This window comes from Manis pentadactyla, chromosome 10, assembly GCF_030020395.1.
Source record: "Manis pentadactyla isolate mManPen7 chromosome 10, mManPen7.hap1, whole genome shotgun sequence".
NCBI lineage: Eukaryota > Metazoa > Chordata > Mammalia > Pholidota > Manidae > Manis > Manis pentadactyla.
In genome coordinates, this window is record NC_080028.1 from 37,985,110 (window position 1) to 38,006,189 (window position 21,080).

General features: G+C 37.2%; 1 protein-coding gene and 1 long non-coding RNA gene across 7 annotated transcripts in view; one reads left to right on the top strand and one right to left on the bottom strand.

Annotated features, from left to right (window-relative positions):
• LOC118927283 (cyclic AMP-dependent transcription factor ATF-7) overlaps positions 1 to 20,365 on the bottom strand; it is a 104,882-nt gene extending 84,517 nt beyond the window's left edge. For 3 of the 6 annotated variants that reach the window (XR_005030782.2, XM_036915295.2, XM_036915294.2), the window contains exon 1: positions 20,236 to 20,360. The gene's annotated coding sequence lies outside the window, so the exon portion shown is untranslated. Of the gene's footprint in view, positions 1 to 19,905; positions 20,203 to 20,235 lie in introns of those variants that run through there. The other 3 variants (XR_008992019.1, XM_036915292.2, XM_057486668.1) reach the window with 2 other exon arrangements.
• A 113-nt stretch (positions 20,366 to 20,478) lies between these two features.
• Positions 20,479 to 21,080, top strand: part of LOC130679019 (uncharacterized) — a 36,092-nt gene continuing 35,490 nt past the window's right edge. Inside the window, exon 1 of the long non-coding RNA XR_008992020.1 lies at positions 20,479 to 20,546. This is a non-coding gene — a long non-coding RNA (uncharacterized LOC130679019). The remainder of the gene's footprint in view (positions 20,547 to 21,080) is intronic.

The window sequence follows — 21,080 nt, forward strand, 5'->3', positions numbered from 1 at the left end:
AGGCAAAGCTACAGGCAGACAAAGATCACAGAGACAACACCAGAGAAGGAGACAGACCTAACCAGTCTTCCTGACAAAGAATTCAAAATAAGAATCATAAACATGCTGACAGAGATGCAGAGAAATACGCAAGAAAAATGGGATGAAGTCCGGAAAGAGATCACAGATGCCAGAAAGGAGATCGCAGAAATGAAACAAACTCTGGAAGGGTTTATAAGCAGAATGGATAGAATGCAAGAGGCCATTGATGGAATTGAAATCAGAGAACAGGAACGCATGGAAGCTGACATAGAGAGAGACAAAAGGATCTCCAGGAATGAAACAATATTAAGAGAACTGTGTGACCAATCTAAAAGGAGCAATATCCGTATTATAGGGGTCCCAGAAGAAGAAGAGAGAGGCAAAGAGATGGAAAGTATCTTAGAAGAAATAATTGCTGAAAACTTCCCCACACTGGGGGAGGAAGTAATCAAACAGACCACGGAAATACACAGAACCCCCAACAGAAAGGATCCAAGAAGGGCAACACCAAGACACATAATAATTAAAATGGCAAAGATCAAGGACAAGGAAAGAGTGTTAAAGGCAGCTAGAGAGAAAAAGGTCACCTATAAAGGGAAACCCATCAGGCTAACGTCAGATTTCTCAACAGAAACCCTACAGGCCAGAAGAGAATGGCATGATATATTTAATACAATGAAACAGAAGGGCCTTGAACCAAGGATACTGTATCCAGCACGACTATCATTCAAATATGACGGTGGGATTAAACAAGTCCCAGACAAACAAAAGCTGAGGGAATTTGCTTTCCACAAACCACCTCTACAGAACATCTTACAGGGACTGCTCTAGATGGGAGCACTCCTAGAAAGAGCACAGCACAAAACACCCAACATATGAAGAATCGAGGAGGAGGAACAAGAAGGGAGAGAAGAAAAGAATCTCCAGACAGTGTATATAACAGCTCAATAAGCAAGCTAAGTTAGGCAGTAAGATACTAAAGAGGCTAACCTTGAACCTTTGGTAACCACGAATTTAAAGCCTGCAATGGCAATAAGTACATATCTTTCAATAGTCACCCTAAATGTTAATGGGTTGAATGCACCAATCAAAAGACACAGAGTAACAGAATGGATAAAAAAGCAAGACCCATCTATATGCTGCTTACAAGAAACTCACCTCAAACCCAAAGACATGTACAGACTAAAAGTCAAGGGATGGAAAAACATATTTCAAGCAAACAACAGTGAGAAGAAAGCAGGGGTTGCAGTACTAATATCAGACAAAATAGACTTCAAAACAAAGAAAGTAACAAGAGATAAAGAAGGACACTACATAATGATAAAGGGCTCAGTCAAACAAGAGGATATAACCATTCTAAATATATATGCACCCAACACAGGAGCACCAGCATATGTGAAACAAATACTAACAGAACTAAAGGGGGATATAGACTGCAATGCATTCATTCTAGGAGACTTCAACACACCACTCACCCCAAAGGATAGATCCACTGGGCAGAAAATAAGTAAGGACACGGAAGCACTGAACAACACAGTAGAGCAGATGGACCTAATAGACATCTATAGAACTCTACATCCAAAAGCAGCGGGATATACATTCTTCTCAAGTGCACATGGAACATTCTCCAGAATAGACCACATACTAGGCCACAAAAAGAGCCTCAGAAAATTCCAAAAGATTGAAATCCTACCAACCAACTTTTCAGACCACAAAGGCATAAAACTAGAAATAAACTGTACAAAGAAAGCAAAGAGGCTCACAAACATATGGAGGCTTAACAACACGCTCCTAAATAATCAATGGATCAATGACCAAATCAAAATGGAGATCCAGCAATATATGGAAACAAATGACAACAACAACACTAAGCCCCAACTTCTGTGGGACACAGCAAAAGCAGTCTTAAGAGGAAAGTATATAGCAATCCAAGCATATTTAAAAAAGGAAGAGCATTCCTTCCTAATTACAACCCTTAAATAGAATTCGTGCCTCATATCAAATTTACCAAGTATCATAATTCTTCCAAGTGGTAAAGATACCTCAAGACAAATGCTGGGCATGGAAGCTACAGGGCATAAATATGCAAAGAAGTAAAAAGCTAACCTTTTCTAACAATAAGGCTTCTCTCTCACTTACCAACTTTACATTTCCCTGTATGGCCCCGGAAGATGACTGGTTAGCCAGAGACGGGTAAGATTCCTCAAGGGAGGAACAACCTAAGACAGGCACAGTCGCAGGGGGGCCATCAGGTGAGAAATTGGGGATCAACAGAGGTGAGGCTTAGAACCTTACCCCCCCGTTCTGAGAGAAATCTTCTGCATACGTGGATGTTTTATTGCCCTGGTCTAGCTTGGATTAACACATAGTCTACAGGCACACACCTGATCATCTACATGTGCTCTCTTACAACACTAAACTATGTTTTCTACCTTTATCTTGTATCTACCTACCACTTCAGCATTTTATTAAAAATAATAATAATAAAGAGAGAAATGTGGTATCCACATATAAATCAAGTATAAAAACCAAATGAGTATTCATATTTGAACTGACTGTTTATAGTTCATAATGCATGAGCAAAACCGAAAGTTTCTGTGATGACTGCCCTTGTACTGTTCACTATGTAACTTATTCATTATGTAAGAATTTGTTCTACATGTAAAAACTTGTTTGTTATGCCTCAGAAGATTGGAGACTGACAAAAATTAGGCTTGGGGTGGAATAATGATTGTGCATTGAGCATTGACTCCCCTATACAGAATCTTATTGTCGTTAACAACCATTTGATCAATAAATATGAGAGATGCCCTCACAAAAAAAAAAAAAAAAAAGGACAGACTTCCAATGGTAAAATAAATTAGTAACCGGGATGTAAGGTATAGCATAAGGAATATAGTCAAGATATTGTAACAGCCTGGTAGGGTGATAGCTGGAACCTAGAATTATGTATATAAATGTTCTACCACTGTGTTGTACACTTGAAACTCATGTAATGTAATACTGTGTGTCAACTACCCTTCAATAAAAAATAATTATTAAAAAAAAAAAAAAAAAAAAAAAAAAAAAGGAAGAGCAATCCCAAATGAATGGTCTAATGTCACAATTATCGAAATTGGAAAAAGAAGAACAGATGAGGCCTAAGGTCAGCAGAAGGAGGGACATAATAAAGATCAGAGAAGAAATAAATAAAATTGAGAAGAATAAAACAATAGCAAAAATCAATGAAACCAAGAGCTGGTTCTTCGAGAAAATAAACAAAATAGATAAGCCTCTAGCCAGACTTATTAAGAAGAAAAGAGAGTCAACACAAATCAACAGTATCAGAAACGAGAAAGGAAAAATCACGACGGACCCCACGGAAATGCAAAGAATTATTGGAGAATACTATGAAAACCTATATGCTAACAAGCTGGGAAACCTAGGAGAAATGGACAACTTCCTAGAAAAATATAACCTTCCAAGATTGACCCAGGAAGAAACAGAAAATCTAAACAGACCAATTACCAGCAATGAAATTGAAGAGGTAATCAAAAAACTACCAAAGAACAAAACCCCCGGGCCAGATGGATTTACCTCGGAATTTTATCAGACATACAGGGAAGACATAATACCCATTCTCCTTAAAGTCTTCCAAAAAATAGAGGAGGAGGGGATACTCCCAAACTCATTCTATGAAGCTAACATCACCCTAATACCAAAACCAGGCAAAGACCCCACCAAAAAAGAAAACTACAGACCAATATCCCTGATGAACGTAGATGCAAAAATACTCAACAAAATATTAGCAAACCGAATTCAAAAATACATCAAAAGGATCATACACCATGACCAAGTGGGATTCATTCCAGGGATGCAAGGATGGTACAACATTCGAAAGTCCATCAACATCATCCACCACATCAACAAAAAGAAAGATAAAAACCACATGATCATCTCCATAGATGCTGAAAAAGCATTTGACAAAGTTCAACATCCATTCATGTTAAAAACTCTCAGCAAAATGGGAATAGAGGGCAAGTACCTCAACATAATAAAGGCCATCTATGATAAACCCACAGCCAACATTATATTGAACAGCGAGAAGCTGAAAGCATTTCCTCTGAGATCGGGAACTAGACAGGGATGCCCACTCTCTCCACTGTTATTTAACATAGTACTGGAGGTCCTAGCCACGGCAATCAGACAAAATAAAGAAATACAAGGAATCCAGATTGGTAAAGAAGAAGTTAAACTGTCACTATTTGCAGATGACATGATACTGTACATAAAAAACCCTAAAGACTCCACCCCAAAACTACTAGAACTGATATCGGAATACAGCAAAGTTGCAGGATACAAAATCAACACACAGAAATCTGTGGCTTTCCTATATACTAACAATGAACCAACAGAGAGAGAAATCAGGAAAACAACTCCATTCACAATTGCATCAAAAAAAATAAAATACCTAGGAATAAACCTAACCAAAGAAGTGAAAGACTTATACTCTGAAAACTACAAGTCACTCTTAAGAGAAATTAAAGGGGACACTAACAGATGGAAACTCATCCCATGCTCATGGCTAGGAAGAATTAATATCGTTAAAATGGCCATCCTGCCCAAAGCAATATACAGATTTGATGCAATCCCTATGAAACTACCAGCAACATTCTTCAATGAACTGGAACAAATAATTCAAAAATTCATATGGAAACACCAAAGACCCCGAATAGCCAAAGCAATCCTGAGAAAGAAGAATAAAGTAGGGGGGATCTCACTGCCCAACTTCAAGCTCTACTATAAAGCCATAGTAATCAAGACAATTTGGTACTGGCACAAGAGCAGAGCCACAGACCAATGGAACAGACTAGAGAATCCAGACATTAACCCAGACATATATGGTCAATTAATATTTGATAAAGGAGCCATGGACATACAATGGCGAAATGACAGTCTCTTCAACAGGTGGTGCTGGCAAAACTGGACAGCTACATGTAGGAGAATGAAACTGGACCATTGTCTAACCCCATATACAAAAGTAAACTCAAAATGGATCAAAGACCTGAATGTAAGCCAGGAAACCATTAAACTCCTGGAAGAAAACATAGGCGAAAACCTCTTAGACATAAACATGAGTGACCTCTTCTTGAACATATCTCCCCGGGCAAGGAAAACAACAGCAAAAATGAGTAAGTGGGACTATATTAAGCTGAAAAGCTTCTGTACAGCAAAAGACACCATCAATAGAACAAGAAGGATCCCTACAGTATGGGAGAATATATTTGAAAATGACACATCCGATAAAGGCTTGACGTCCAGAATATATAAGGAGCTCTCACGCCTCAACAAACAAAAAACAAATAACCCAATTAAAAAATGGGCAGAGGAACTGAACAGACAGTTCTCCAAAAAAGAAATACAGATGGCCAACAGACACATGAAAAGATGCTCCACATCGCTAATTATCAGAGAAATGCAAATTAAAACTACAATGAGGTATCACCTCACACCAGTAAGGATGGCTGCCATCCAAAAGACAAACAACAACAAATGTTGGCGAGGCTGTGGAGAAAGGGGAACCCTCCTACACTGCTGGTGGGAATGTAAGTTAGTTCAACCATTGTGGAAAGCAGTATGGAGGTACATCAAAATGCTCAAAACAGACTTACCATTTGACCCAGGAATTCCACTCCTAGGAATTTACCCTAAGAATGCAGCAATCAAGTTTGAGAAAGACAGATGCACCCCTATGTTTATTGCAGCACTATTCACAATAGCCAAGAATTGGAAGCAACCTAAATGTCCATCAATAGATGAATGGATAAAGAAGATGTGGTACATATACACAATGGAATACTACTCAGCTATAAGAAAAGGGCAAATCCAATCATTTGCAGCAACATGGATGGAGCTGGAGGGTATTATGCTCAGTGAAACAAGCCAAGCGGAGAAAGAGAAATACCAAATGATTTCACTTATCTGTGGAATATAAGAACAAAGGAAAAACTGAAGGAACAAAACAGCAGCAGAATCACAGAACTCAAGAATGGACTAACAGGTACCAAAGGGAAAGGGACTGGGGAGGATGGGTGGGTAGGGAGGGATAAGGGGGGGAGAAGTAGGGGGGTATTAAGATTAACATGCATGGGGGGGTAGGAGAAAAGGGAGGGCTGTACAACACAGAGAAGGCAAGTAGTGATTCTACAACATTTTGCTATGCTGATGGACAGTGACTGTAAAGGGGTTTATAGGGGAGACCTGGTATAGGGGAGAGCCTAGTAAACATAATATTCGTCATGTAAGTGTAGATTAGTGATAGCAAAAAAAAAAAAAAAAAAGGGCAGTTCCTGTGTGGTAACCTCCAACGAGTTCTACACAAGGGTATAAAGGGCATATAAAAGTGTAGGCAAAGGGTCTTTTTGTGTTTATACAGAGGATCAAAGCCTAATTGGGCTACCCCGAAAATGAACTAAGATACGATATGAAAAAGAACTTCCAACATCTGCACCCTCTGGAAGACTCATGCCAGAAGATGATCATCAAAAAACCCCAACAAAGATCCACGCACTGCTACAGCTGTAGATGCACTCATCCCACCAGTTCCTGGACCTGCCATAGGAATGAGGAAGGAGATATCTAAGCTGGCCTGTGCATACAGTAAAACAACAAAATTGGACTGGATCTATACTGTTGGAACTCAACCAAGAATTTGGAGAAGTGCAAATTGTAGCGCTCCAAAGTCTTACAACTACAAACTATTTATTGTTAAAAGAACATATGGCATGTGAACAGTCCCCAGGAATGGGTTGTTTTAATTTGTCTGATTTCTCTCAGACTGTTCAAGTTCATTTGGACAATATCCACCATATCATAGATAAGTTTTCACAAATGCCTAAGGTGCCTAACTGGTTTTCTTGGTTTCACTGCAGATGGCTGGTAATTACAGATATGCTTTGGTTATGTAACTATACTCCTATTATGTTAATGTGTGTGTGCAATTTAAGTAGTAGCTTAAAACCTATACATGCTGAAGTTACTCTACAAGAAGATATATCAAAGAAATAATCAATCTTCCCATGTTTTCTTCCGCCTGCTACTTCTATAGCTTTTCTTCTTCCCTCCTAATTACAACCCTTAAATAGAATTCGTGCCTCATATCAAATTTACCGAGTATCATAATTCTTCCAAGTGGTAAAGATACCTCAAGACAAATGCTGGGCATAGAAGCCACAGGGCATAAATATGCAAAGAAGTAAAAAGCTAACTTTTTCAAACAATAAGGCTTCTCTCTCACTTACCAACTTCACATTTCCCTGTATGGCCCTGGAAGATGACTGGTTAGCCAGAGATGGGTAAGATTCCTCAAGGGAGGAACAACCTAAGACAGGCACAGTCGCAGGGGGGCCATCAGGTGAGAAATTGGGGATCAACAGAGGTGAGGCTTAGAACCTCACCCCCCCGTTCTGAGAGAAATCTTCTGCATACGTGGATGTTTTATTGCCCTGGTCTAGCTTGGATTAACACATAGTCTACAGGCACACACCTGATCATCTACATGTGCTCTCTTACAACACTAAACTATGTTTTCTACCTTTATCTTGTATCTACCTACCACTTCAGCATTTTATTAAAAATAATAATAATAAAGAGAGAAATGTGGTATCCACATATAAATCAAGTATAAAAACCAAATGAGTATTCATATTTGAACTGACTGTTTATAGTTCATAATGCATGAGCAAAACCGAAAGTTTCTGTGATGACTGCCCTTGTACTGTTCACTATGTAACTTATTCATTATGTAAGAATTTGTTCTACATGTAAAAACTTGTTTGTTATGCCTCAGAAGATTGGAGACTGACAAAAATTAGGCTTGGGGTGGAATAATGATTGTGCATTGAGCATTGACTCCCCTATACAGAATTTTATTGTCGTTAACAACCATTTGATCAATAAATATGAGAGATGCCCTCACAAAAAAAAAAAAAAAAAGGACAGACTTCCAATGGTAAAATAAATTAGTAACCGGGATGTAATGTATAGCATAAGGAATATAGTCAAGATATTGTAACAGCCTGGTAGGGTGATAGCTGGAACCTAGAATTATGTATATAAATGTTCTACCACTGTGTTGTACACTTGAAACTCATGTAATGTAATACTGTGTGTCAACTACCCTTCAATAAAAAATAATTATTAAAAAAAAAAAAAAAAAAAAAAAAAGAGCTCAGGAGATTTACTATAGCTGTCACAAAAAAAAAAAAAAGAATGTTAATCAAGGATGTAGCAGGAAGGGTATCTTAATATAAGATTTGGGGGAGGACATATTTGGACAATCTTTCTGGAAAGCAATATGGCAATATTATATTAATATTAAATATATATTATATTTACACATAAAAGTTTTATATCCTTTGAGGAAATTATTCTTCTTTCAGGACTTTATTCTGAGTCTAAAACCAGAAACATGTTCCACTTACATTTTAAAATGTACATCATATTGGAAGTGCAGCATGGAAAATATAACCAATGGTTCTGTAACATCTTTCTATGTTGACAGAGAGTAATTGTACTAATTGGGATGAGGACTTAATAATGTGTATAACCGCTGAACCACTGTGTTATATACTTGAAACCAACATAAAATTTTAAAAAAATGTTCACGAGTCATATTTATAACAAAAAAAGGACAAGAATTAAATGTTAAAGAAGAGTAGATAAATATAAATTAAGATACTACCTTACAAGAGACTATATTTAAGTTGCTAAGAATAACATTTCTAAAAGATATTTAATGGCATAAAAAACATTAAGTGGTGAGAAAAAACAGGACATAACATCACATATGCATCATAATTCCAAAACAAAATAATAAGCACAGAAAAAGATGATGGAATTAACATCAAATGTTAATGGTTATCTCTGGATAACAATATATTCCAGGTGATATCATTATCTTTTTCATATTTTCAGTCTTCTCCAAAGTCTCTACAATGATCATAGATTGCTTTTAAGAAATTAAAAAAAAAAAGTATAATGTAATCCAGTAATAAAAAATAATGCAGAAAAAAAAATGCAGATCTGCATGACTTAAAAAAAAGTCTGACTTCAAAAAAAGGCCCATATCTGCTAGACTATTCTAAAGCACTGAACAGTATATTTACAAATCATACAAAGTTGTTCATTCTCTACTACACAGAAACAGAACCAAACAATTAAGCTAAAAATGGACTACTAAAAAAACCTTTCTAATGCAAATTAAAACCACAATGAGATATCATTTCACACCCATTAGGGTGGCCAACATCCAAAAGACAAACAACAACAAATGATGGAAAGGATGCTGAGAAAGGGGAACCCTCCTACACTGTTGGTGGGGATGTAAATTAGTTCAACCATCGTGGAAAGCAGTATGGAGGTTCCTCCAAAAACTCAAAATAGAAATACCATTTGACCCAGGGATTCCACTCCTAGGAATTTACCCTAAGAATGCAGCAGCCCAGTTTGAAAAAGACTTATGTACCCCTATGCTTATTGCAGCACTATTTACAATAGCCAAGAAATGGAAGCGACCTAAGTGTCCATCAGTAGATGAATGGATAAAGATGTGGTACATATACACAATGGAATATTATTCAGCCATAAGAAGAAAACAAATCCTACCATTTGCAGCAACATGGATGGAGCTAGAGGGTATTATGCTCAGTGAAATAAGCCAGGAGGAGAAAGACAAGTATCAAATGATTTCACTCATCTGTGGAGTATAAGAACAAAGAAAAAACTGAAGGAACAAAACAGCAGCAGACTCACAGAGCCCAAGAATGGACTAACAGTTATCAAAGGGAAAGGGACTGGGGAGGGTAGGTACAAAGGGAGGAATAAGGGGAATAAGGGGCGTTATGATTAGCACACATAATGTAGGGGCGAGGCACAGGGAAGGTAGTGTAACACAGAGAAGACAAGTAGTGACTCTATAGCATCTTACCACACTGATGGACAGTGACTGTAATGGGGTATGTGGTGGGGACTTGATAATGGGGGGAATCTAGTAGGCACAATGTTGCTCATATGATTGTATATTAATGATACAAAAAAAAAAACCTTCCTAAAATTATAAACAGCTTCACATAGAAATGGACATTGTGGAAACTTAAAACATAAGGATAGACAGACAATTCAAGATATCTCTCCTTCTTTATCTTCAAGGTAAAGTGCTCTCTAACAAGTACTACCTATATTAAACACTTAGAAATTGCCCCAACCATCCAGCACATAGGGAATAAAGAGGCTGAAAACAAGTTCAGCAAGTATTGAATGCCTGTCAGCTCAGCTATAAACAAGTTAAAAATTTTAAACAAGCACCCAAACAGAGTTCTATGGGTTCCATTCCCTTATGAGCTTAAAAAGAAAGAAATTACACATACACAAACAGTTCTGTTCCAAGAACATTAACTTTGGACACCAAATTTTAGGCTTTAAGATAATTTAGCTGCTGCTAAGCAAGGAGTACCAACATGAACTCTCCATCACAGCAGTCTCCACATTCTACTCTCCAATTGGATACTTGGGGCTACTGTGATTTGCATTACCTCTAGAAAACTGACTTAAGAAAAAGATGCCAATAAACCATGACGCTGTAATGCAAGTTATGCATACCCCACAAAACAATGATGACTAAGTTTTACTAGGCAGTAGATTATTTAGGAACTGAAATTTCTGTACATAAATTCTGGGTTCATTTTCCATCACATTATTTAGCATAACAACAGTTTACCATATATTATTTCACTTGTAGGTAAACCTACTATATAGAAAAAAAGATTATATAGAAAGCACATACCCTACTATAATCTTTAATTAGCCTTACTGTTTTATGTCAGGGTTTTTATAAAGTAGTTTGCTAACTGACAGACTGAAAAACTGAAGTACAGAGTTATAAAATAATAGGTAAAAATTAAGTCAGGAGGTTGAGGTTGGCTGGAATCCTAGTTATCTGTTCTCACACACCCCAAAGAAGACATAAAGTGGATAATACATTTTTATAACTCCTTAAAGTTGTATGACAACTTGCACATTGTGTAACTACTTCTAACTGAGTCATGGGTTTCTAAAAATTGACACATTAACAGGTGTTTCTTATAGGTTTATTATATAAATGAATGTCCAGAAACATGAATTTAAGGGAATACAAGTTCTTAAAGTATTATTTTTGTCTAGGAAAATTAAACAGTGTTCACAGTTTTAACATGACATTTATTTTACTATAGTAATTTTAAAATTCATAATCCAGTTACAGTATATATCAAGGACTATCAAACTTCAGCCTATAGGTCAAATCTAGCCTGCTACCTGCTTCTGCATGCTCCACAACTAAGAATGGTTTTTGTATTTTTAAATGGTAGAAAAAAAACTAAAGAAGAATATTTTGTGACATGTGAAAATTACAGGAAATTCTCATTTTAGTGTCCATAAATAAAGTTTTATGGAACACTGCCATGCTTATTCTTTACATGTTGTCTAAGGCTACTTTTGCGCTACAATGGCAGAGCTGAGTAGTTAGAGACCTCATGTCTGCAAAGCCTAACATATTTACTATCTGGCCTTAGTTTGCCAAGTCCTGGTACTTCTAACAACTACTATTAATAAAAATACATTGTTAATTAACATATGCCATTATGACAAATGTCAGAGTGTGTAAGTTAATGTTAAGAAGGACTTTTATAATGTGACTCAAGTACTAATTTATTTTTGACTTTCCAAATTTTAGAAATTAAGTTTTCTTAAAGTAAGGTTAAGCAAGCTATGTTATTTTCATTCTTTAGCATACTCACCTGGGCACCAAGTCAAAATTCAGATTCTGAGGCTTCCTGGATTCTCTTGGCTTTGGGGGCCCTAGAATCCACACTTTAAAAAACATCCTGGGTAATTCTGACACAAAGAGAAGCACTAAAATGGTTGGAGAGCTTGTATTCCTCCCATACTTTAAACAGTTGTATTTTTCAAGTTTGGTACTATAAGACAGCAGTCCTAATCCCTATAGATCCCTGAGCTCTTCTAGAGGGTTCATGGGTGTTCAAATCATACACAGGTTAAAAAAAAATCTATTTAAAGGGCAAGATAGGCCCATTCATTGTAATGTAAGAGTATTAAAAGTTCACAGCTGAGGTTTCCAATTCTATACAAAAGCTAACCTTTACAAAACTGTCACTTTTTGGATTTTGGTGCAGTATTGAAAATGGAAGACTATTTACAATTATCTTAAAAGAATCTTTCTTTTCGTATTACATTATCTGTGTGAGTCTGGGTTATCTTCATATACTTCAACCAAAACAATGTATCATAACAGACTGAATGTAGAAGCAGATATAAGATCCAGTTGTTTTCTATTAAGCCAGACATTAAAGAGATTTAACGCTTTCTGGAAGTTTTTTTTGAAACTGCAAGATATAGTTATTTATGTTGTTATTTTAAAATAAGTACATATTTAAAAAATTTATCCCCTGATGGACACTATCATGGGGTATGTGGGGGAGACTTGATAATAGGGGGAGTCTAGTAACCATGATGTTGTTCAAGTAATTGTACATTAATGGTATCAAAATTAAAAAAAAAAGAAACAAACACTCAAGTCAGGCTCATCCATATAGGAAGCCTTCCCTGACCCCCTCTATCTCATAGATTGGGCTGTGGGACGACCCTTTAGTTCCTATAGCACCTGGTGCCTATGTGTTTCCCTGTTGTATCATATTATATGGAAATTATCTACTTAAAATAAAAATTTTTAAGTATAGTTAAAAAAAAATTTCTCCCCTTTCACTTCTAATATTGCTAAATATAAACAGATATAACTAAGATAAACAAAAGCTCTTTGGAGCCCTCAATAATTTAAGAGTATAAAGGGGTGGGTACTGAGACCAAAAGTAATTTGAGACCCACTGCTTAAAGAAATTAACAGTAGAATACCCTGGATTGATCAGAGAGAAGGTTAAAATTAATTTCTGCATTTCAGGCTCAGACATGTAGCAACAGGTTTCAAAGAAAGGAGCCAGCTTAAACAGACCACATAGTTTTGCAGCAAATGACTGAAAACAGATGGGAGTGAGAATTAGACTGAATCATAAGTTAGGCAACACATGGCCAATGTTTAGAACCTATCTGGAAGCAGCTTCATGTAGGCAACTACTTGACTGGAACTTTTTTTAAGTCTCTCTAGACTTTTGGAGGATTCAAGGAACTATTTTGAGCTATCCTCAGAAAGGCTAATAAAGCAAAAACAAAAAAGCAACAACTTGCTTAAGTGACAGCAGAAAGCAAGGTTAGAAATACCTAGAGAACATTATGCCTATCTATGTTTGGCCTCAGTATGCATTTCAGAAGAGGAAAAGGTCCTGTAAACTGGTAGGCTGTCAAAAACCTAATACTGTGTTTTGGTTTTTTTCTACTCATATTCGGATAAAGTATGATCCCTAAAACAATAAACCAATAGCAATCAATACCAAAACACTGATCTCTAAGGATAGACTGAAAATCTCATGGACTTAATCTAAACAGGCTGCAAACAACAACAAACCCAGTAGACTTTCCTACTAACCCCCAGGTATGAGTTTGGGCCTAGAGAGGAAATAGCTATAATATTCTACATAACAATCATGGAGGTACCTAGAAATCCTCAAGGAAAAAAACCTTATTTTCTAGGACTGTCCACATGCTGGCAACATATGATCTATTTAGATATTCCAAAGCTCACTGTTTAACAGTCCCAGTAGTAAATGTGTAAAATACTACCAAACTACTGCTTGACCAAAACTTAAAAAAGTAAAGAAAATGTACTACAGAAGACATGTTAGTACCAGAAATACCAGAAAAACCATGCTAAATAAAACCAATATGATGTTACTTAAGTTTGATAAAGCTTAAATAAACATTACTGGAAAGAAACTTGGAGCCAACACAAATCATTTACAGCAACCGTTATGTTATAATCAATAAGTCATCCTGTTTTTATAATATAGTCAGGCATATTCTTGTTTCAAAAAGAACGGTATGCTCTATTTTTTAATCTGAAAAAATGTAATTTTTCTACTTTAAGTTTTAAGCCCCAAATAAAGGCTGACTAATTTAGCATATAAATCTTTATCCATTATGTCACAAAGAAGCACTATGCCAGATAAGAAGATATTAGTATGTAATTCTACTCCAAGAAAACAAGTTGGATTTTGTTGGAAGGTGGAGCTATGGCAGAACAAAACTGTCCCATGGAGGCCCAAAGCCACAAGCTCACGAAGTGACTTTCTAAGCTAACTCTGGGCTCCTGTTAGACTTTCAAAATTTGATATTAAGAGTAAATGCAGCATTGAACAGAAAATAGCTGCACTTCAAATCTATGAGAACATCTAGGATTAAAATTACCAAAAAATTGAAGGGGGAGCCTAGTAAACATAATGTTCTTCACGTAATTGTAGATTAATGATAAAAAAAAAAAAAGTAAAAAAAAAAATCCCTCTGCATTAAGAATTTCAACCAGTACTTGGAGGATTACTCAGTAAAAGAAATTCAAGAGAACTTAAAAAAAAAAATTACCAAAAAATGTAAAAAAAGCTAACAAATTGAAGTCATGTGTTTGTGATGAGCTTTGTTCCTCTATTAAGTGTTCTTAAATCCTTCAGAGGAGTACTGTAATAACTCACCTTTGGTTTGTTTAGCTGGGAACTTTCCTAGATATATGCCTACAAAGTGTTAAAAACTAGTAACAAATCTGTCTTCTTATAAAACTTCTCCTGGATTATTAACACTCATTCTTCCTCTCCAAGGAAGCCCTACAATATAAGTTTACTTTCAAAACTGAACTGAATTTTGCTTCATTGTATACAGGCAGCGAGTACACATTCAGATTTTTTTTTAACTTTCCAAACAAAAGGACAAACAGGAGAAAGAAAGGAAACAAAATACTACGATTTACCAGGACAACAACGCTTTCACACAGTGTCCACCAGGGAAATTCTGAAGAGAAAATGTCATGATGAAATATTCTGAGATGTGAAATGACACCAATGTAAAATATTTGTTGCTGTTGTTGACTTTTGTTTTGTTTTTAGCTCAAAGGAGTTATTATTTCTTGCCATTTATGTTCCTTACTTTTTGTTTATCCATTCCCACTGGGTAAGTAGACCATTTCATTTTCTTTACAGTTTATTTTTCTTCCTGATTCCTCAATAGTAAGTTTCTTGATCTAAGCTTCTATTTGTGAATGTTTGGACTGGGAAGGACCTTGAGGGGTCATCATGTCCATCCTTCTGCTTTCCAGGAGAATTCAAAACTAAACAATCTCAGATGAATAAGAAGGTATCAAAAGAAAATGCACCCTGTCCCTAAAGGCATGCTACTTTCTTTGCACAAACCTTTCCATTCACAATTTGCAATTCTCTAAAAATGAAAGTAAAAATTAAAACCCCAAAAGAGGAAGGTACTTTAAAAATGTATTTATCAGCTAAAATTGCTCAAACATAAATTCAGCTACCAGGTCTAAAACTAACACACAGGAAAGTTGTTGGTTGCCAGCATAAACTCTTCAGTCCCTAGAGATTCTGCTGGTGTTTTATTTTACTTGTAGCACCATTTCACTTACAGCACACAGCATGTCAAACTTAGACCACCACACCAATAAACTATAATTATAGATGACAGTTATATATCTATGTAGGTATGTAGGGATGTGTGTGTGTAGTTTTTACAGGTGGTGTAGGTTTTTATTCCAAACAGGAAATGACAAGTTAGATCTAAACTGGAAATTGCAGTATTATGGGGAAGCTACAATGCAACTGTTACATGGTCAATAGTTTAATTCTTTTAAGTAAATTAAAATGTTCAGGGACCGATGTTTCATTTTTCATCTGATGACAAAAAATGCAACTATAAAGAAACACTGTTAATCAGCCTACAATTTTTTTTTTTAAAGCAGCAGCAGGATAAGAAGCCTTGAAAATGTGGGGGGAAGGGAATCATACTTAAAACAATACGGAGCAGGGGAGTAGAGTCCAGAAAATATAGACTGATGAAATATTATTTCCCAGGAAAATTATAAACTCATTTATTAATAGATGGTTTATGAATGACTGGCAAATAATGCAATGATCTCTAAGTACTAGCATCAGATAGCTAAATAGTAACTAACATCTAATTTCATTTTCTTTTTTGACAATCACTAGCCTAGGAGCTCAGGGATCTCAGAGATAGAATATATTTAGATTTCAACAGGACACCTCTTAGTACTTCACAGGAAATATAAGTTATTTGATAAAACAGTGGGTGGATTCATAACTGAATTTTACCCAAAATGTTGATTAATAGATTAACATCAACCTAATGATCGTGTTTGATGTTATATATCATTGCTCCACGCTTATATATTCTTACCATTGACCTAGAACAAAAACATAGGAATCATGTTCATGTCATGTTTATCAAATTTATCTATCAATGATGCAAAGATATGAAGAATGGCGAAGAGGCTAAATAACATTATCAAGCTGAGACAACAAACTGAAACTAACAAGATGACAATTACAGAAATAAACGTAAAGTCATCAACTACATTTAAAAAATAAATTACACAAATTAATGTGATCTTAGCTTTACAAATATAGGTAGAGTACAGCTTAAAAAAAAAAGGCCGATACTCTCCCCTGTACTTTGTAATGATCAGATTATATCTGAGATATTATATTTGGATCTAGATAAGAAGCCTTAAAAACTCAGGTAACTAAATTGATGAAGAGTCTGAATTTTGTTTAAAATGTCATTTAAGAAGCACAACAATTTATAGAATATAACCAATAATACTGTAATATCTTGGTATGGTAACAGGAAACTACACTTATGGAGGCAAGCATCTGGTAATGTATATCGGTCACTATGTTATACATCTGAAACCAATACAATATTGTGTATCAACTTTATTCCAATAAAAAAACTGTTGAAAAATAAAAAATGTCATTAAAGGAATGGTTGAAAGGACTTGGGATATTTACCCAAGTAAGAAAAACCTTAACTGGACATAACTGTCATCAAATATTTGAAGGGCTAGCAAGTTGACAAGGAATTAGTTTATTTATTGTAGCTTCAGATGGTGGATCTAAAGAGCTTCAGCACAACGTAAAGAATGTTCTAAAGTAGAGCTCTAATAACAGAACAAAGTATCTGTGAAATGGGGACCTCTTCTTTACAGCATTTGGAAGTGAAAAGACCACGCATCAGAGATGCCAAGTATGATGAATTTTCACATTTCATGAATATATCTGATCCCAAAAGAAGCCTGATAGGGGAAGGAAACTTTCAAAAATGAGCCTAAAAACTATTTTCTTTGACATGTTTCTAAATAGATGGAAGACTTTTTCATGAACTCTAAAATCATACCATTTTCAGAGAAACCAACAACAAAATAAAATGCTTTTCTTTTTTAATGAATGATGCATTTGTTTTTCTCTAAGAAACATCATATGCACCTTAACTTTAGCACCTTTATCAATGGATAAGGGACAATAATACACCAGCCTGCCAACTGATCTCAAAAAGAGAGAGCTGTCTTTATTAGACATGGCAATGCTATTTGCTCCACCTAAAACTTCCTTGCAAGCAGAAGGCTCCTCCTCATCAGACGTGGATAGGAGACTGCTGCAACACTGACTCCCTCCTACTGCAGCCTAGGGAAAACTCAGTCTTGACATGTACAAAACAATAACTTGTGAGAACTTTACAGCAGTTGTGTCCAGGCAGAGCCAGGGACTTCACTTGAGGCAAAGTAAATAACTTAAGAGTTGGCTGAAAAAAAAATTTTCATTTTGGGTTGGAAGTTGGGAGAGGAAAGAGAAACGAGACACAGTAACAGTATCCACTAACATTTAAAAGCCAAGGCAAACAAAAATGCTTTAAAATTACAACACTGAAACTATTACAGGATGTAACCTTTGATCCACAAGTTTAAAGATGAGTAGTGTTACTACTCTCTAGTTTTCTGACAGGTGTTAATACAAATGAGAAAGAAAGAATTGTGCTTTTAATAGTGCCCAAGTCAAAACCATCACAAATTCTAGGAAGGAAGAATAAAACAAGGGACTTTGCTCTATCATTGCATATTTTTTTGTGCTGGTACCAGGCAAACTGTGAAAAATGTCTGAACGTCCAGTAGCAATGCTCTGATAGTGAAGTACTGGAACCCAATTCAGTAATTAGTGCTACAGGGTCAGAAATTAATTGGTCTCAATGTGCTGTAAAGGTAATTTCCTGGCCAGGAGGAAAGTTTCAAACCGTTGCTTAAAACTAAAGGTTAATACAGAGCAACATACTCTGTTTTCTCTTCATATATAACAGCCTTACTGGTATGTCAGACATTATCTTGTTCCTCAAAAGTAAAAAAGAATTAATGTAAAAGACAAATCTATGCAAAAGCAAAGAAGCCATTAATTAGTTGTTTGCATTATGTCAACTCACTTTTAAATAATACTTAACTATCAAAAGGCAAAGCTTGTCCCTTTTCTGTACAGAATTAAGAACTGGTAAGACTACTTAGTATAGCTGCCAAACTTTAGCTTCTTTTCTTACAGACATGTTATATTTCGCAATAGTCTCCACTTACCTTACAGCCTCCATGTTTAAGCACAAATTATGTTTGATTTCCCCAACCCTTGCCCTAAGATATTATGACATATCTTTAGCTTCTGAGTTGACACAAAGGAAAAAGCTGAAAACTTTTCACTTTCCTGAAACGTATCCATTTTATCTACACCATTAAGAAGTATATAACCTAACTAAAACTGCAATTTCAAGGAGATGAGTGGGTTAAGACACATTTAACAAAACAAACTTCAGTGTAGTATATTTTCCTGTACTTAGAATACCTATAAAGACTGATGTCCCTACAAGAATTACCTACACTACTGCAAAGTTTTTAAATATAGCAATTAAGTGAGCTTGCCGCTAAAACTCTACCTACACCCCCCCCAACAAACCCACACTTATTATGACACAACCCTTAGAAATACTAAAACTCTGTTAAGTGGAAAACAAACTTTTCAAGTTAGGAAAGTAGCAACGCGGGAATCTGGGTAGGAGGTGCCCTGGCTAGTAAACACCCCAGTCAGATAACATAACAAGCAGTTGAGAGCAACATATAACTCCCTGTGGGGCTCCAACTTGGGCTGCTTAAGTCCCAAGCCTCTATCCCTGAGTTTTAGGAAGAGATGAAGTGAGGGAAGAGGAAGAAAGGGAGAAAGGAAATCACAGTAGAAGTGATAAGTGTTCTATTTTTCTCCTTCTCTACCCCCTATCCCAGCATTCTTGCAGGTAGGTCACCAGACTGGGTGCCATATCCACCAAATGCCCTAAATCTCTATCCCAGGCTGCTTCTGATACCTAGGCTAAAAACCCGTATACATTAGCCATCTCCCTTACCAAACAACTCCCTTATGCCTCTGACTTTCCCCTATACCCTTCCCAAAGTGATGCTTACTGGCTACTAACCCCTCCCCTATTAATTATTCCTAAACTAATTAACTTAATTTTCTCCAAATCCGTACTTTCTCTCTGGTATCACATCCCTGATATTTTTTCATAATTCAGTCGAAATGCCATGACTCTCATTTCCAGGGATTTACCCCTATCTTTCCAGCCAAACCCAATGCCATATTTTCACTTACTCCCATCTCCTGGCCATTACCCCTGCCTCTTCCAGTGCCAACCCCCTAACCCCACTCTGGGAAGCCCTGGGTCTTCAACCAGTTCAGTACCCCTCCCCTTTCTCCCACTGCACCCCATTCCAAGATCCATTAGGCTCCACTAGACTCTCCATTCCCTCAGGATTCAACTCCCCTCTCCTTGCCACACCCTGTGCCCCCCGGGGTTACTTACCCCAAGTTCTCCCCACACTTCGGGCCTTTGGCCCCGCCTTCCCCCCCGAAAGGAAGGAGGCGGGAGGAGGGAGAGTAGAGGGGCGGTACTCCGCAAGGTAAAGACGATCTCCCATAAGTGCTCAAGGCCGCCAATCGTAGCTTCCTTCCTTTTTACTGGTCGGCGTTAGTCCATGCCCCACCCTCTTCCTCAGACAGGGCACAGCCACCGCCTCAGTGCCCCCGTCAAACAGACTGGGAGGGGAGACCCCACCACAGGACACTGGGGCTGGCCAGGGTTGCAGGGGAGACTCTGTCAGATCATGGACTAATTAATGTTAACAGGACTCACCCGCTGGTAGCTCCGTCGCCTCCCGCCCGCCCGCGCTCGGTCCCACAATCAGCCTTCAGCTCCTTCTTTCCCCCCTCAGCGGAACAGACACTTTCCTCTCGTCCGGCCAGGGGCGCTCACCTCTCGCGAGATGTGTGTATGTCGGGTAGGAGGGAGGTGGCGGAAGGGCGAGATTTGTAGAGCCTGAGTGGGAAAAGGGCCGAGGGCGGGGCTCTGGGGAAAAGGAGGGGCTGGGCTTTCGGTGGGCAGGGCTGAAGAGGAAGGCTGGTTGCGTTCGGTACACTCCAGTCGCACGTGTTCCGCTGCGGAATGTAAGTGAAAAATAAAAAGAGAGGGGTAAGGAATCTTTACAGGTACCTGTAGTAGTAGAGATCCAAAAGGCGAAGTAAATATTCTAGGGAATGAGATTATCTCAAAGTTGTGCACTTTAACACGTGACAAGATTATACCTAAATAAAAATGTTAAAAAAAAAAGTGGGAAAAGCTGAGACACGTACACAAGGGGACTCAGGGTTCTAAACAGTCCATTAGTTGCATTTTCTTTTTTGCATTTAGAGCAATATGACTGTGGCCACAATCTCTGTCGTGTGTGTGACTGTGTAAAGAGTAGGGTCTGAGGGATGACGAGGGTTCAACCTCAGAAATTGGCGGCTTTTTAAAAATGCGGATTGTTTCTACTGCGCTCCAGAATCATCACTTCCTTAATCTGAAAGTAGTTTGAAATACCCTTAGCTCTAGAACTGGAGTAATGCACTTCAAAAAACAAGCCACCTGTACAACAGTTCCAACTCAGCATTTTACTTGCCTATGGCCCTGGGTGAATGCTTCTTGGACTCTGCAGTGGT